We start from the raw sequence: 19,443 nt of genomic DNA on the forward strand, positions 1-19,443 counted from the left end.
ACCAATAAAGCTATTCTTTTGGTTCACCCTCGTGCTGTGTGGATGTCTCTCGGAAGCGCTGCCACAACAGTCTCTACGGTGGTGACCCCGACAGTTCTAATGTTTTGGAACCTGCATCGATCGCATGAGAATGCAGTGACCGGCTGAATCCACAGTTGCAGCGCCTATGACTCATGCGGTTGGCGTACATCTCTTGCCGTTCTGGGCAAGGCAGCCCAGGAACTGGCTACAGCTGGCTGAGTTACAGATCCACATCAAGGGAATCGTTTCAGAGGACACCAAACTCTTGCACGTCGTCAGTTCCCTTGATGTTGCCACATCTGCCAAATTAAACTCCTTCGTAGAAAACCCACCGATGGAATGTAAGTAAGAGTACTTTCGGCATTTCCTCCTGGACATCCTAATGCTCAGCCAGCATGAGCGTGCCATTGGAATCCTCAACATGAAGGGCCTGGGCAACAGAAACCCCTCCAAGCTAATGCACGAGATGGTGACCCTGGCAGATCTGCACACAGACAGTTTCCTGTTCGAGGCCCTGTTCCTCTCGAAACTACCAGTACATGTATCCTTGGCAGTTTCAAGCATGGATTTCAGCGCCCCACACCTCGTAGTCAAGGAAGCAGGCAGGCTGTTCTGCATGCCACGGCAGCATTCCCTCCACATGCAATCAGTCTATGCAATTGGCACTGCCACTCCGTCCAACCCACCAGGGACACCAGCGGCACCATGAGGGGTGAGTGGAGCAGAACAGCGAGTACTGTTTCTATCACTGCCGATAGGGCAGGAATGCCCAGTGGTTCACACCTCCCCCCCCCCCCCCCCCACACCATGCTCGTACCTCATGGCCAAAACCAACATGGCAATGGGAAACAGGGAGGCTGGCTGCCGATAGTGGCCTCGGCGGTTGGCACACAGAAAGGCCTGCTCTACCTCAGAGACCAGAGGACAAAAAGGGGCCTCCTCATCAACAAGAATGCGGAGATTAGTCTTGGCCCACTCATGTACTTTAAGGCGAGACAAAACACCAAAGGCTTTACCCTGCAAGTGGACAAAGGGTCCTCCATTCCCAGCTATGGGACCCAGTTAGTCACCATCCACATTGCAGATGCTGTTTTCCAGTGGGAGTGCGCCATCACAGCTGTGGGACTGGCACTACTCAGAGCAGATTTCCTCTGGGCTCACGAACTGCTGGTGACATGACAAGATGCCGGTTGGTAAACATCTCAATGTTCCAGTCTTTCCCCTCACCCTACGGAGACGCTCTTTCCTGTCACTGCAAATCCATGCCCTGGACCAAGATGAGTACACCACCTTACTGGCCAAATATCCAGTTTTATTGGCACCGAACTTCCATGATTCCAACCTGCCACATGGTGTGAAGGACCACATAGAGACAGCCAGCACCTTGGTGCATGCATGAGCCCGGCACCTCCCACCAGACAAGCTCTAACAAGCCAAAGCTAAATTTGCTGCCATGGAGGAGTTGGGATCGTTCGCCATTCCAACCGCCCATGGGCCTCACTACCCCACCTGGTATAGAAGAGCTCTAGCCATTAGTGTCCGTGTGGCCACTACCGATGTCTAAACAAAGTAATGGTCCTGGACAGGCATCCCTTCCCACACATCTAGGATTTTGCCACAAGGCTGCAGGGTATTCTCCAAGGTGGACCTCATAAAAGGGTACCACCAAATTCCAGTACACCCCAGCAACGTCCAGAAGATGGCCATCATCACATCCTTCTGCCTCTTCAAATTCCTAAGAATGACTTTCGGACTCAAAAGTGTGGCCCAGACATTCTAGCAGCTAATGGACATGGTCGGCAGGGACCTCAACTTCATCTTGGTTTATCTAGATGACATCCTCATCACCAGCCTCCCAGGACACACCTCACCCACCTATTCAACAGACTCCAGCAGTTCTGGCTCACAGTGAACCCGATCAAGTGCCAGTTCAACCTGCAAACAATAGACTTCCTGGGGAACCGCGTCACCCCAGAGGGTGTTACACCACTACCCGACAAGGAACAGGCCATCCAGAACTTCCTTAAGCTAAGCAAGATCAAAGGACTACAGGAGTTCATGGGGATGGTCAACTTCTACCATCGCATCCTTCCGGGAGTGGCCACCCTCATGCAGGCCCTGTTCAGCGACAAGACGCTGCAATAGATGCTGGAGGCCACGGAGGTTTTCCATGCACCATGACAGCACTGGCGAAGACCATGGTACTGGAACACCTGGATCCTACCTCCCCACATCCCCCACGCCAGCCTTCACAATGGACGCTTCAGACAGAGCAGTGGACATGGTGCTAGAGCAATGGGTCGATGAGCACTGGTAACCTCTTGCTTTCTTCAGTAAGCACCTCTGAACACCAGAGATCAAGTACAATGAATTTGACCGTGAACTGCTGGCCTTGTACCTGGCGATAAGGGACTTCCACTACCTGCAAGAGGGGAGAGTTTTCACTGCCTACACAGACCACAAACCGTTGACCTATGAGCTGAGCAAGGTCTCGGACTTGTGGTTGGCAAAACAGCAATGGCACCTCTCCTACATATTAGAATTCACCAAAGATATCTGCCACATCGCCGGCAAGGCCAACATGGTAGCCGCCTTCCTGCCCCGGCCTGCTGCAGCCACAACCTGCAGAGGGCTCGACGTCTTCCAGCTCACCAATGACCAGAGGGAGGACACCAATGTCCAGGCCATCACCAGCCTGAAGGTCAGGGATGTCTGCCACACACCAGGAAAACAGGCCCTGATGTGCGACATCTCCACCAGATCCCCAGGGCCGATCCTACCCATGACCTGGCAACAGTGAGTTTTCGACCAAATCCACAGCTGATCTGCACGGTCCACCTGTTCTCTGACAAGTTCATGTGGTATGGACTCTGCCTAGATGCAACCATATGGGCTCGTAGCTGCTGACATTGCCGGGGTACCAGCACACCAAGCTTCCCTACAGACTTTCGAGCCTGCGCAACTCATGTTTGAACGTGTTTACGTCAACATCATTGGCCCCGTCCCAGTGAGCCAGGGTATGAGGTACCTGTTCACAACTATCGACAATTTCACCTGCTGGCCATAAGCAATAACCTTGTCTGCGTGCAACACAGAGACATGTGCCCAGGCTTTCCTCACTACCTGGGTCGCACGTTTTGGAGTCCCAACCCATATCACATCGGACTGAGGGGCACAGTTCATCTCGTCCCTCTGGTCCAACCTGGCGAAATTCTGCGGCAGCCAGGTCCACCATACGATGGCCTACTATCCCCAAGCAAACAGACTGGTCAAACGGTTCCACCGCCACCTGAAGGCCGCATTGAAAGCCCGACTGACAGGGCCTAACTGGATGGATGAGCTCCTGTGGGTACTGCTCAGAATCTGCACGGCACCTAAGGAGGACCTGCCATCAGAGTCCACCGAGATGGTATATGGTGCACTGATCTCCATCCCAGGAGACCTACATTTTAACTCCCCCGACCCACGGACCAGCACGTTAAACGTTCTGCACAAGCTCAGAGTGCAGGCGGGTGGATGGCCCCCCCGCCACCACCATCCAGACACTGATTGCCACCCAGCCACATTCCAGCAGATCTTCAGTCAACACACTACTTTTTCATATACAGAGGACAGCAAGGGACCCTCCTATGTGCCCATATGAAGGCCCCTTCAAGGTACTGTGGAGAGACGGCATGCTATTCAGATTGGAAATTAACGGCCAACAGGACAGATTTACAGTCGACAGCCTCAAAGTCGTACACCTGGACTCCGACCTGCTGGTCCCGGACTCCTGGGTCAAACAAAGACTGCCCAAAGACTAAGACAGCTCAGAGAGCGGTGGTGATCAGTGAGGGGGGTGGTGGTGTAGCTGGCCAATTTACCATGCGAATAAACAGGCCGAATCGCTGCAATTATGTCACTTTCGGAAGCCAATGGGTACATCACCAGAGACGCGGTGAATTCAAACCAAGAAAGCCATTCCACCGCCACCTGAAGGCCGCATTGAAAGCCCGACTGACAGGGCCTAACTGGATGGATGAGCTCCTGTGGGTACTGCTCAGAATCTGCACGGCACCTAAGGAGGACCTGCCATCAGAGTCCACAGAGATGGTATCACGCTGCATGGACGTCTCACTATTGGGTAGCGCTGCTGCAGCCACAGCCGCTTGTGCAAGTTAGATTTCCCAAAGTATCGGACCTTGAGAGAATGAGGCTACCAGGTAATTTTTTTTTTAAAAACAGCAAAAAGTAAACCAAGCTGGCATCTGAGAAATTCTGCATGAGTCTTGTAGGGACCCATTTATCAGTGTCTTGAATTTAGCAGCTTCTGGTGCATGATCAGGCCTTGTTTGTTTATATACAGTACTTGATAATGCAGCTAGAATGTGAAATTATGCAGTTTTCTGAACTGCTGTCTCCAATCATGCAGAAATGTATGTTATGACCCAAGTATCACTATTTTTCATTTGTCTAAATCACTTTAAATTTCTTTTGTTTGCTGACTTCTTGACCATAATAAAATCTATCAGGCCACAACCTTTTGGATTTATTTTGTATTGTGACCTTGTAACATTGTTGAATTGTTTGCTGCCTTGTGTTCTCAGCAAGGATTGTTCCACACAAAATAAAACAAATCTATTCTGTATATTTGTTCTGACCTGGCTATACTGAAGGGATACCTGTGTGAATGATTGTCCATGCTGGAAACAGAATTGCTTGAACTGATGAGAACAGTGCACGTAAATACACTTGGCTGCAGCAGGTGACGTCCAATTGGTTTCACAAGCAATGCTTTTCTGGGAAAGTCAATAAATTGGAGAAATTAGAATTGAAGGCTCAAAGTTCCTGCATCTCCAATATAGTGTTCACTACCAAGGACAGAATATTAAAGAAGAACTGGTGATAAAATAATACAATATCTATCCCATAACAAGTAACATCAAAAATAGACAAATGCACATCAAAATTTCAGATAAATGCTATTAAACATGAGGAATTGATAGTTTATTAATTATTAATTTCATAATGTTCCAACACAGTAAGTTATATTTCCTACCTATTACAAGTGTACTTGACTCTGACATCATTTCTCTTTAGTAATTGTGAAAATTATCTACAGTGTCTCTGTTACTGACAATGTACACCCTTAATATAATTGCCAGTGTTTTTTTTAAACTGAAGGGAGAAAATGAAAAGCAGAGGATGGAGAATATATATATTTTTTAATTGAATATGTGCAAAGATTGGAACAATTTACCAGGTGAGACACACGTACATTAACTTTCATGTCACTTTTAAAATATAAGTGAAGAGAGACAGAAAGAAGCCAATTATTTCCTATAGATTTTGGAGCTGCCAGAACGGGTAGGGGAGGAATCACAAATCCAGCTACAATCTGAGCTAAATAAGGAAGAAGGGAAATAATCGTTCACAATATATTCATACTTCATTGGCAAAGTGCTAACATCACCCTGCTGTGTTCTAATTCTGAACTTTATTTCTCAACTATGAAGTATAGTATATACAGTACTCAACAGGGCAAATTTATGTCTGGTCTCGCACTTTGAAGATATGAGGCCACATCTCAAAAAAAAACAAGTTCTTGGCAGTAGACATTTTCAAGACCTGACCTGAACCAACCATGTGAGGGTCAAGAAAGTGCACAAAAGTCTCTACTATTTTGAAAATTAAGGAAGTGTGGCATGTTCCTCAATAACATTTACAGGTGCACCATTGAAGGTATTCTTGCTGGATGCATCACAAGGTGGTATGGGAGAAGACTGGATCAAGTTGCAGAAGGTAGTGAATATACCGACTTCCCCAGCAGTGCTCATAACATCACTCAAATTTCTGTCTCCTCGATGGACTTTATCTCAGTCAATTTATTCCCAGGAAAGGCAGCCATCATTACGAAGAACCGATCATGACCTAGACAGACTTTTCTCCCTCCTCCCAATGGAAAGATGTTTCAGGATGGTGAATTTGCATCATAACAAGCTTCAAGACAGTTTCATACTCTCAACCATCAGGCTCCTGAAGGAATCCCATGATGGTACCCTCATGCTGGCCTTGCTTTGTTCTTAATTTTATTTTCCCCATTTCAACTTTATACTCTGTAATTGTGCCTTTCTGCTTTCTACAACTGTATATGTTGGAATTGACATGCTATACTACTACAGATAACCCCTTCTAACTGTATCAGGAATAATGTGACAAATAACTTGAACCACAAACTACTGCTGGGTTATGCAGACAAAGAGCCATAAAGTGGGAGAACACAAGAGCTATAGATACTGGAACCTTGGCAGAGAGTTTTGATGCAAACTGTTGACTGACCATATCTACGCATGGATGCTACCTGACCTGTCTAATTCGTCCAGCAGGTGGGGGAAGTTGGGGAGAAAATTGTCTTTGTTCTATAGAGTTAATGTGTGCATGTTTGTCAGTGTCCAATTGCATTTGCCCATAAACAGTTCATCTGGAGGACTTCAGACATGGGAAGGGCTAGCAGAGAGTACACGATACACATAAAAGTTATTTGGTTGTACCTGGAAGTAAATTTCTCTCTATCATCACACAGATGAGATAATAAACCATTTTGTTGGAAAGAAAATATCATAGACCATTTTCCAATTAGGAACAGAAACATTTTTTCCCCAATATCCTGAACCATAATTAACATTGATAAAACAGATTACAAGGTCACTTATCTGACAAGTGCTACAGAGCTTTGGTGATTGCCAATCATCTGTCATGGTTCCATATGTTGCAATAATTCTAACAGTTGAGCAGAACTTTGGCTCTTGTTGAAGGTGGATATGTCTAAGCAAGAGCCTTGTTAAATCAAGCAACATTCCAGCAATCTGAGCTTGAAGTTCAATGCTGAGAGTTTAGTCTGTTTCTGAGGGAATGTCTGTCTGATGTGGTTTTTCAGGCACAACCATCGCCAAGCCCCCATTTGCTCTTTCAATATCATTGGCGTTCAAGGGCACTTCTGAGCATTTTCAAAATGTGATGAGGTTTCTTTCTCCACCCTCCATGTAGGGAGTTGCAGACCCTGACCTCGCTCTTGATTGAAAAGAATGATCATATCCCACCTCATTCTTTAAATCTGCATCTAGTTTATTGATGCCTCCCCTCTTGGAAATAGATCCATCTCATTTATCTTTCCAACCCTCCACATTAATACCATCAGATTTGATTGATCCAATGGTCTTCAGGCTGGCCTTGTGTTTTTCTTCCCCTAAATCTCTTCTGCATGAATCTTAAGTCGCACAATGTCCTTTTCAACCATTGCGTCGTACTTCTTGACCTATTTTGGTTCTTGGTCTTGCAATCACTGCTTAATTGTTTTTCATTTACTGTCCTTCCTTAGTTCTGTAACCTTCCCCAATTCTACATTCAAGTGAGATTCTGCACTTGTAGGCAATGTTAGAAAAATCTCACATTGTAATGGCTTTGTTCCTCGTAGCTATGATTTCATGTCTTGTCTACTGGTATGAAATTTCCAGCCTAAATTCTTCTGCCTCTGTGTATCTCTGTCGTCCAGACAAATTGACATCACAAAGGGTTCCAAGACCATGATGTGCCATAGTTTGCAAGAACATTTTTAAGGAGAGATAGAGAGGCAGAATGATTTAGCCAAGAATTTTCAGAGCTTATAGAAAAGACATACAATGATATGTAATAGTTTTCATGTCACAGTATGCAATTTGCTGTTACCATGTCTAAATTTTCAAAAATGTGTATATAATCAACGGACCTCACCATATATCTGCAGAGAATGAAACAAAATAGAACCCCATCCAGTAATGCATGTTTAAAATGAATGTTTACGGTCATGTTGAGGTTGTTTTTCAGTGAAGCTTTAAGGATGCATTCACTTCATTGTCACTTCCCACTCAAGGTGGGCGAAATCTACACAATAATTGTAACCAAATAGTTGCAGCAGTAATACATTTGCTGCTGAACTTGCCCAGCAAGTTCTGCTGAAGATGTGAAGATTGATATTGCGTAGATTACATCATGAAATAAAGTCCATTAGCGAACTATGTGAACCATAAAAGAAGATAGTCTCAGCTGACCACAATGCTCCGACAAAGGTCAGCTGAGAAAATTACTTATGGGAATAAATAAAAGCAGAAGAAAATCTATGAAATGCCAGCTCCCATTTCACAACTCAGAAGTTGGAAACCTTTGCATTGAAAGTTCTTGTTTCGTCATCTAAAATGCTGTTTCTTTTGAAGGGCCTGGATTAAAATAATCGTCCTGAACATAATGTCCTGATAGCAAGCCACACAAAGCTCACCAATGAGTTTGAATGATTTTATGTGAATAACTGCAAGTATTCAAAATCAGAAAGGAGTAATGGTGTGGGAAATGGATGGACCACGATGAAGTGAGGATTCATTAATTACAGGGCTCTGCTGGTGTATTTATAGAGAGCAGCTGCACCCTGCAAATGCACTTCGGATTAAAAAATGTATTTCAGAGTGAGGAAGAAAAGCAAAGAATCTGGTATGAAACAAAACGTTGTAGAAAAAAGTCAACCATCTTCATTCCAGCATTGGAGCAAAATGTTTTTTGTACTTCCAATTTTATTTGAAGCGAAGTAAAGTAGCTCATCCTGATTCCAATTGTATATGCTCTACATACACAAAACCAGGAGAACAACATTGAATTGATCAATATAGAGGCTTCAAATTTGTTGGAACATTGATGATTTTTTTTATTTATTTTGCAGCTCGGTAGAAACCAATTCTGGCTATTTATACCTGTGCCTCCCAATTAACTGTGAATTGTAATCATATTCAGCAATTGAGGGTAGTGCAAAATAGGATTTGGATTCTACTGAACCCTACTTTGCTGACTAGATCCATCGCCAGCTTCAACTTGATGCAGCAGGTTGGATAAGCTGAACCTGTACAGGTGCCTTGCGAAGCACAATTGCCGAAGACTGTCCAGCTGTTTTTTGAACTTTGCTCCTGGTCAGTGACTTTTTAAAGCAACTCATGAAGACTTATTTCATGAAATAAATGAACATTGTTTTCAAAGTTAAGAACACAAAAAGCCACTCATGAATAATTAAAAACAGCCAGCACTTACTGGCTTTTCCCAATCCTGAGGGAAAAGGTGAAATGAATGGAGTCATATCCAGTTATCACCTGTGTAAAGCACAGATGCAAAGTGGATCAGGACATTCCCATAACAGTTCCCTCCTCTTCCACACTTTTGCAGTTTAAATGAGATTTTGGGGGGATGGGGGGGGCGGTGGAGGGAAGAAAAAAAAGGCAGGCAAAGTAGCTTGTTCTGGTCCCTGGATTTTTGCAAGAGTTTTTTTCCTCATTGGCCTTTACAACTCAAATAAGAGGCAATGAAATACTGCGCCTTTGTGACCTTGGACTTTTTAATCCCTTTAACTCCTAAATGAGGTAAATGTATGGAGGAAATTAGTTAGAGAGCTCGCTTAGCATGCAAGAGATAGTAGGATCGATGCCCTCATTCTCTATTTTATTTTGGGGTGGCACTGTCGGCTTAGCAGTCAGTGCAATGCCTTAACAGTGCTGGTGATTGTGACTGGGGTTTAAAATCTCCGCTGTCTGTAAGGAGATTGTTTTCCTCGCGCGTGGATTTTCCCTGGGGACTCAGGTTTTTGAATGGTTGGAGGAAACCAATCTGGAGTGTAGGTCATTTGGGTATAAATGACCTGTTACCATGCTTTATGTCTAAATAAAATGTTGGAATTTCAACAGATGCCAACTCAACAAATATGTTATTTCCTACTTTGGGTTTCTTTGTTTTGTCACCTTTTCCAAAAGCCTCATCGACATTTTCAAGAAATTTGCAATCAAGACATGTTCCAAACATGTTGGGATTTTGTACATCGAGGAGTTGATGCAGAATGTACATCGAGTTTAATAGCCACTTCCCTCTAAACTGTTGTGGGGTAGCATGTGGGGCTCCTTCAATTCATGTCAACCAGGGTCTTACTTTTTGTTTAAAAAAAACACGAGATACAACAATATTACCATAAAGTAATATTCCTGCCTCAGTTTGTGTCTTGTAAAGGAAGCTCTTAGTGGGCCTGAATTGCCTTCCGACAGTAGTGTCTCTTACCACCCCTTACATTTTAAGAGAAAGAGAAGCAAAGGAGAATCCCTTCAGAATTGCTTGGTATCCATGGATTCTCCTCCAGTGCTCCTGCAGCTGCACAGGCTCCATTAGCAATCTAAGCTCCATATCCAAACCTCCGATACGACAAGGATGCCCTCAGCGCTGACGCCATTCGGGAGCCCTCCTGGCCAAGCACCCTCTTCAATCCTGGCTTCGATACTTAGTTAGCCAGTCTCTTTATTTTTTTTTCTTTTCAATCTTTCTATTAATCGAACTGTATTGTAAGTAAACAGTACATGAGGAGAATAGATGTACATGAACAAGAAAAACAATCACTATATGCATCGTATGATAGAACACAATTAACAAATATATTCTCATCTCCTCAAGCTGAAATTGTCAAAAAAAAGGAAGAACTTTCATTATATAAAACCCCATCTAATCTAAGAGGGGGGAAAAAAGACTGGGCAGCCTATCCTGAGAATTTATTAATAAAAATTAATTGTCTAATCTTCACCAACAAAGAGAAGAGAAAAGAAATAAAATTAAATATGGTCCAGAAGGGAAAGTTATTACACTAACAAAGTCATGTGGAAATAATTTATAAAAGGTCACCATCTCTTCAAATTTAACAGAAGTATCAAATGTAAGACTCCTAACTTTCTCTAAACTTAAAATTTGACAATTTCAGAGAACGATTGAGTCAAAGTAGGTGGATTGGAACCTTTCCATTTAAATAAAATAGTTATTCTACCCAACAATGTAGAAAAGGCTACAACCTGATGTGTGGAAGGGGGAACTTGGCCCACTTCTGGAAGTATAATTCCAAAAAAAGAGCAGTTAATAGGTTTGGATGCAAACTAATATCCAGTATTGCTGACAAAGTCTTAAAAATATCTAAACAATACCATTCCAACATAGGGCATGACCAAAACATATGAGATAGAGAAGCCACTTCTGATTTGCATCTATCACAAATAGGACTGACTTTAGAAAAAATCTGGCCAATTTGCCTTTCGACATTAGAGCCCGATGTAACACTTTAAACTGAATCAAAGAATGACAAGCACATATTGAAGAGGTATTAACCAATCCAAAAATCTTCTCGCATGAATCCTCTGGAAGATGTAACTGAAGTTCTTCTCATAGCCCAGCCTCAAGGAACCCACTTCCCATGCTGGTCTCCCAACCACAATTTGTCAGCAGCCTGTGTGGGTCCCTCATGGTCCTTTGTGGTGGCCAAGTTCTGTAGGGTCACCACCTTTAACTCTCCTTTTGAATGAGAGCTGTTCTTTCCATTTCTAGTGCCACATGCTGGACTGCTGCTCCCTGGAATCTACAACCCCTTGTGGTTGCTGCTGAGCACTGGCACTGCCACTATTTTTGGAGAAAAAAATAATTTGCAAACTCTCTCAATGCCTGTCAGAATGCGGCAGTTGAACCTCCTGAAGCAGCACTTAATCTCTGCTCACCCAGGTTCGCACAAGCAGCAGCGACGTCATTGCAGCAGCTTCGGCAGCATCGCCAATTTTTATCATGTTGATTTTGGGAGGCAAACAATTTGAGGAATTGTAGTGGAGTCTGGTTCAGTGCATTATTGTTCACTCTGCTCACTACCATACAAGATGAAGGCAAAATACTTTGAATCTCTCCCATGTGAACATCCTAAAACAGTTGAGGGACTGTTCACATGTTAAGCCCGGGTACAACCTTCCCATATGTTTTAGAAGAAGAATCCATTTGGTGCAGAGTTCACATAACATTCATATTTCTGTGGAAACCTGGACCCCAGTTTTATATAGCAAAATAACTGGAAGAAAAGGGTCTAGGACATTTTGGTGCTGGATATTTTGGCTCTCTTAGTTTGGCTCCCACAATTTAGTGCTGGATGTTCTCGCCCACCACTCCACTCACTGTCTGCTGGCCGACTCCACCCCACTGGTTGCACCCTGTGATGGTCCCAATGGTTGTATGCTGACAGCCCTGCCAGCTGCCCTATGACAGCCACACCGAGGTGGCTGGTGTTTCAGAAATATTTTGGGATTTATTGTTATATTTATTAAATAATCAAATCAAATCAAATAGCTTTTTATTGTCATTGTACAAGTTATACAACGAGATTTATGACAGCAGTACAAGGTTACCAATGCAGCGACGCAACCACAGGCAGCACCACAGAAGTTAAATTAAAAAAATTAATTTACAGTGCCGTATATGTCCTTTATGTGAATGGAGGGGGGGGGGGGTGGGTGTCAGCTGTATGTATAATAGATGTGGAGGACAAAGAGGGGAATGTGGATATGTGTGTTCAGTGTAGTGACAGCCTGGGGGAAAATGTTGTTTCTGAGACTGTTTGTTCTTGTCTTGATTGACCTGTAGCGTCTGCCAGAGGGTAGTAGGTCAAACAGATGCAGGGCAGGGTGGGTGGGATCCTTTATTATTGCTTGTGCTCTACTGAGGCAACGAGAGGTGTTGAGATCCTTCAGGGAGGGTAGAGGACATCCAATTATCTTTTCTGCTGCCCTCACCACCCGTTGAAGTCTTTGCCGCTCTTCTTCAGTGCAATAGGAGAACCATACTGTGCTGCAGTACAGCAGGATGCTCTGTCTGGTGGAACTGTAGAAGGTAATCTGCAGCTTCCGACCCACCTTGCTCTTTTTGAGCAGTCTCAGGAAGTACAGGCGCCTCTGGGCCTTTTTGATGAATGCTGAAGTGTTTACAGTCCAGGAGAGGTCGTCTGAGATATTGATGCCCAGGAGGGTGAAGCTGTGGACCCTCGTCACACAGTCACCATCTATGTAGGGGGGGGCAGGTCAGACCTGTGCTTCCTGAATCACTTCTAACCCTCCCCGGCAAATGTTTCTGAAATGCTGAAATGTGTGTGTGGGGGGGGGTTTGCCAGGCCAGTGCCAAACTGTGGGTGCCAAAAATGTCCAAACAGCTACAAAAATTATTATTTTTCAACAAAATATCTGATGCCCAAATGTCCGTTTCCAGGAGGAAAGATTCTGAGACGTTACTCATCAGTGAAGAAAATGTTCATCACTGTGAATACTTCAGGAATATTTTGCATGATTGCAATAAAGGTACTGTATAAATTAAAGAAATAAACTGTGATTTCCTGCAGTCCAATATGAGCTCCTGGAGCATGGTAGATAATAATTAATCATTTCATTAATTATTCACTCTTTCTTAATCTCCCAAGGCATTGTTCACAAAAGTCAAAGATTTTCTCTGCAGAAGAGTTACCTTGGGGGAATTGACATTTTTAAGGATGTTGCTTGTAATCTTTTCAACGAAGTAGAATTAGTTGTCAGCCCATCTGTTAAGTAGCAAAGCATAGAACTCAAAAAAAAGGAACCATCATTAATCAGAACTCCATTAAATTTAGTTATTTGAAAAACATTCCAAGATTTAAAGTTCCAAGGTTAGGAAATGATAGTTCAGCATGAGACAGATGCAGACATAACTTCCCAAAAGTTGATAAGGTGAATGAATGCTGCGCTTAACAGCATTATGAAATCATGTAACCCACTACAAAACATGATTGATAAAATTGTCCTTGGTTGGGTGGGTGGGGAGGGGGGGGCGGGGGAAAGGAAGGAAATAAATGTTGTAGCTGTTAAACCTACCTGATTCTCCAGAGATCAAAGCCTTCACATTATTGTAAGGAATCAAGGGTAGTGGGTCTAATCCTTAAAGTGCACTCTCCATGGCAGTCAGAGCAACTGAAGACTGGCATGGAAGGAATAGAAATGAGAGGGAGGGAAGAATGTGAGACACTGCAGTCCTATCCATGTTCTAAACAATGGTGATTCATCTTTTTTGAAATAGAGGCAGAGGTCAGCCTCTACAGTGAAAATCTGCTGTGGCTCTCGAACTCTGAACTAATCTGCTGCATTGAATCATGAGTGATGAGTCAAGAAAAAAAAAACAATGAAAAAGCAAAAGGTTAACATTACTTTTAGGAAACCTTAATTTACACATGGTTGGGGACAGTGCTGAGAACCCCTTGTTTTACTGTGAGTGAAAATACAGGTGGTAGATTTTTTTTGTTGTTGCACCATTTTCTATGGTTATTGAGCAGGTATGATATTATCAAGTATGAAAATAATCCAATGAAAAAGAAGTCTGTGCAAATATGTATGACGTCCAAACGTTTTCTGTCCAATTCTTTTTTTTTGATGCTGCTTCTACTGGAAGTGGGACAAATTCTATTAAAACAAGGCAACTTTGTGTTATTTAGCAGATCAATTGGAATTCCAAAAATGGGTCGTGAGTTATACTTGTGGTTGAATCAGGTAATCATACTGAAATACATTTAAATGTTCCAGTTAAACTCTTGACACTTCTCCCTTCTTTTTTGAATATTTTAGATTTTGAAAGATTTGTATAGAATATTATTGCATACATCATATAAATAGTATTTTAAAATTAGAGTCTCATATGATTGCCCAAATCTCAACCCCCGTCCCCACAAAATTGTTAACATTAAAAAAAACAATTATCCAAAAAAGAAAGGGTGTTTGAGCATGCCTTCGTTAATTAGTTTCTATCTTGATCTTCAGGACTTCATCACTATTAACCTAACTATATTATTTAACCTTTTCAGCTAAGTTAATTCTATCCTTAAGCAGGTATGATTCAAATAAGTTTGTCATATTTTAACAAACATGTCATACTTCTTTCTAAGATTGTTATCTTTTCCAGGGGGGCACAACTTTGTATTTCCATATTCCAGTGAGTAATAATTAGGGGGGAGTTGGACTTCTATGCAACATCTTTACATTTCCTGGCTACCACTAGTGCAATCCTCATGAAATGTATTTGATATTTTTATAGTTTTATGCCAATAAACATAGAAATGCTCAATAAATACAGTTCTAGTTCCTATGGAAAATCCACTTCTATAATTTTTGTTAAAATTTCTGCCAAGCCATACCAAAAGGATCTTGCTTTCACACATAGCCAGGTTGAATATAAAAATGTCCAACCTCTATTCCACACTTAAAACAAGAATCCGGAATTTCAGAATTTAAGCCATGTAATTTTTGTGGTGCAAGGTATAAAAGGTGCCAGAAATTATATTGTACCATTAATAAATGATGGCATGTTATCAGAGCACAATTTTGACCAATATTGTTCTTGAATCCTTTTTGCCAAAACCTCTCTCCTACTTGGTGGTTTTTTTTTGGTCTGCCTCATTAATTTCAGTCTTTAGTCAAGTTGGGATGCATTGCCATCTGATTATAATTGTAAATGGCTCTCTTTCAAATATGAAAAGATTAGGTTTGTTACTGCATGAGAATATTAAATCAAATCCCACTTGTCTTCGGGAATTTACCAACATTTAATTTAACTATAAAGTAAATTGGGTGGTCAGTGACTAAACTAGCTCCCCCACCAGGCTTGCCTGGTGCAGAGGATGGCTAGACAGGATGAAAAACAAGACCTGTTAAAGGATGGATGAACCCTCTCATAGGGTTTGCCATCTAGCAAACATGTGCTGTGAAGCGCAGAAAAGGCATCTCTTGCATCAACGCTTGGTCTGGTCATTATTTCCCCCAACCGTCTTGGACCTCAGCATGCAGCTGGATCTGGAAGGGGATGTCAAGAGGGTGGGTCTGGATCTGTCCAACCCCGACTCCCCAAATCCATTCACTCACACGCTGCTCCTTTCTGAGGCGTAGGGTATCCTCGTATCAAACTCGACAAACTGACTGAAAGGAACCATCATCATCCTATGGGATGGATAGCCAGAGGAAATGACAAAACCCTGTAGAAAACTATGGTTGAAGTAAAGACACAAAAGTCAGAAGTAAATCAGGAAAATTGTGATTTGTGTTTTTACTGTAATTTAACTATTGTTCGACCATTTCTTCACAATCTCTTATTTGGTGAAGGTGCTGTCATTTTGGACTTTCATGTTGATTCCTTTTTAATATTTAAAAAAAATGAAAATACCATAGCAATTAATAATTATTCAATTAATAATTCAGATACAAGTTTCCAGACATTATGACTCACTATCTTATTTTATAATTTTACTCAATTATAATTACATTGTCTGACTTGCATCTATTCCAAGTTCTTTTTTTTAAAAAAAACTTTGTTTTTCTTTTAACCCTAATCATATATAGCATCTGGCTGTGCAGTTAGGGAAGGGGTTTGAGTTTTTCTCCTTAATTATTTTCTTTCCTTTCTTTTTTTTTTGCATTATTAGAATATTTTTTCTAAAAATATATATCGTATTTAGAATGATTTGGAAATGCTTTACCATATATGTATGTTAGTGTTATACAGAATGTCTTATTTGTGTAACTGTCCATATCATCTTATACAAAAAGGGGTTCAATTCAATAAGTTTTTTCAAAGTTCAATAAAAATATTTTAAAAAGAAAAAGAAAGTAAATATCATAGCAATGGTTGACAGTCTAAATAATCACATTTCCACAGATATAATAAGAAAATAACTGTGACCCTAAGTGTAATAATTTTACTTTTAACCCACTTTTGAGTCTCTGGAGCTAAGCAGCATTTCAAACCAAGTTGACAAGCAGAATAAGAACCAGCTTACAGACATTGACACTGGAGTGACACAGGCAGCAACATGGCACTGACATGTCTGAACCACTTTGTGCCATCCCTCACTGTTTACAGCCTCAATTTTAAAGTTGGTTCTGATGAATTCACTTCACTGAGTAAGTAATGCATGTGAAAGCTGTCAACTGTTGTGATAATATTTGGAGAAATCAAATTGTGGTAAGAACAGAAGATGACTTGCTGCTCCAGACACACAAGACTTTTGCATGAATGGAGCACAAATTTGTTTTGTCCCACAAATGTTCAGAATGAAACTTGGGTAACTTAAAATTACATTTATTGGATATAAAAGATTGTATCTCAGTTATGTCAGCCCAATATCAAGATTAGCCTGGGAGGAAAAAAAAAGTGTTTGAAGGGACATTGGTAGTGGTGCCTGTTGGATCATACGAGACCTTTGCTATGATTGCATTATTCAGTCAATTCTAAGAAAAACAGTTGAGTGTAAAGGGATACATTTTCCTTGGTGGTATGACCTGGACCTCAACTGCAGTATTTAATCTGATTTCAGTTTGTTTGATTCTGACACAAACAATCAAATTAATCCCTTGACAAAATAACATTTCTCTGCAAGTCAATTACATTCAAAATTTCTTGTGGTCCTGTGAAATATGGCAAGAGTCTTGGATACTCTACCCTTCATTTTAATAGTCCATTAAATGGGGTAAATATTCAATGGAGATGAAAATTATTTCTCACCTCTATGAATATTGAATTTTTTATTGGAAATTCATCATTCAATCTGAGTTGTCTGACGATTCCAATTTGGTCATTGTTTCCCAAAGGAATATTCAATATGTGGCCAGATAGAGCTCCAATTTCATATTCAAATTCACAGGTGATATCACTATCATGGCCTCTAGTTATGTTGAAGTGGAGTACAGAAGAGAGGTCGAGGGCCTTGAGGCTTGGTGGCTGGACAATGACCTGTCCTTCTCAATGTCATAAAAAGGAAGAAGCTGATTACAGACTTCTGGGTGGAGTTCAGATTTATTGTCAGGGTACATACATGACATCACATACAACCCTCGGATTATTTTTCCTGTGGGTGAGGCAGATTGACCACTTATTGGTAGTGCAAGTGTATTGTATGCAACCTAAACAAGTAAACAAATAAAGAAATTTATTCAAACTGTGCAATACAGAGAGAAAAAAGAACAATTAATAAAATGCAAAAGTAAGACCTTAAATGATCTGAGTTTGTTGTTGAGGAGTCTGATGGTGAAGGGGTAGCAGCTGTAACTGAACCTGGCTGTGTGAGTCTTGTAGCGCCTATACTTCCGATGGTAACAGCGAGAACTGGGAGTGTGCTGGATGGTGAGGATACTTGATGGTTGCTGCTGCTTCAATGGCAACATTCCCTGTAGATGTTATTGATGGTGGGAAGGGTTTTGCCTGTGATGTCCTGAGCTGTGTCCAATACCTTTTGCAGGGCTTTACACTCCAGGATATTGGTGTCACTCCCCAATCTGCATCAACAGTGGAGATAAATTACAGCTTTAACCTCCAAAGAGTAAACCACTCCAGCTATTTGTCCTAGTCCACCCACATTGATGTAAAGGCTACGAAAGTGCAGAAGTGCCTCCACTTCCTCAGAAGCTTGAGGAAGGTCGGCATGTCACCAGCATCCCTTCTACAGGTGCGCCTTTGAAAGCATCCTATCAGGGTATATCACTGCGTAGTAGAGAACTGCTAAGCCCAAGACTGCAGAGGGATGTGATAGTGACAAAATGCATCACACACATTCCATCCCTCCATTGACTCCATCTGTTATTCCCATTGCCCTGGAAAAATAGGCAACAGATTAAAAGACTCATCCCACCCAAATCATACTCTTTCCCTCTTCCTTCCATGAGGAAGAAGATTCATGAGAATGTCACCTAGTATCCAAATGAAGGATAGTTTCTTTCCCACAGTTATCAAACTCCTGAATGAAACCCAAAAAATCAAATTTCAATTGTTATTTCTCTTTATCAACTGATCTTGCTTTGTAACTCTGCAATTTTGTACTATGTATGAGAAGTCGATTGATCTGCTAACAAATTAATCTCTTGGTATATGTGACAATAAACTTGAACTGGAAGCATTAAAAATATCCACCTCAAATAATCTTAATATCACAATTACAAACTTGGAACAAAGAGCATGTTCTATTATACGATGAAAAACACTATTTCGTTGCCAGGTTGATCCTTGTTGAAAAACTACTTTCTAATAATGTGACATGATGTTTCTCCATAGCGCATTTGCTGTTCTGTTGTATTCCTATTATCTTAGGATATATCCTTTGGGCATATTTGAATTGTGGATTAAATCTTACATCACAGAATGTAGAATGTGTTCATTCTAAAGCCCGAACTAGAAGGTTGCATGGAACAACTTAAGACCTCAGGAGTGAAACCATTGTTGTGAAATTACATCAATGGTAAATAAATGCAAGTGTTGATATTGTGTGCCCTGTTCACCTTTCTCCTCATCTGAGCTCACATATGCACCAAAAGTGGTTTATTTTATATCTTTCTTTGGCTTGGCTTCGCGGACGAAGATTTATGGAGGGGGTAAAAAAGTCCACGTCAGCTGCAGGCTCGTTTGTGGCTGACCAGTCCGATGCGGGACAGGCAGACACGATTGCAGCGGTTGCAAGGGAAAATTGGTTGGTTGGGGTTGGGTGTTGGGTTTTTCCTCCTTTGCCTTTTGTCAGTGAGGTGGGCTCTGCGGTCTTCT

General features: G+C 41.8%; 1 long non-coding RNA gene across 2 annotated transcripts in view; it reads left to right on the forward strand.

Moving 5' to 3' along the window:
* The window catches only part of LOC138741046 (uncharacterized), an 88,682-nt gene that overhangs the window by 11,349 nt on the left and 57,890 nt on the right, over nucleotides 1-19,443 (forward strand). For both annotated transcript variants that reach the window (XR_011343294.1, XR_011343295.1), the window contains exon 2: nucleotides 13,114-13,202. This is a non-coding gene — a long non-coding RNA (uncharacterized lncRNA). The remainder of the gene's footprint in view (nucleotides 1-13,113; nucleotides 13,203-19,443) is intronic.

This window comes from Narcine bancroftii, chromosome 8 (assembly GCF_036971445.1).
Source record: "Narcine bancroftii isolate sNarBan1 chromosome 8, sNarBan1.hap1, whole genome shotgun sequence".
Lineage (NCBI taxonomy): Eukaryota > Metazoa > Chordata > Chondrichthyes > Torpediniformes > Narcinidae > Narcine > Narcine bancroftii.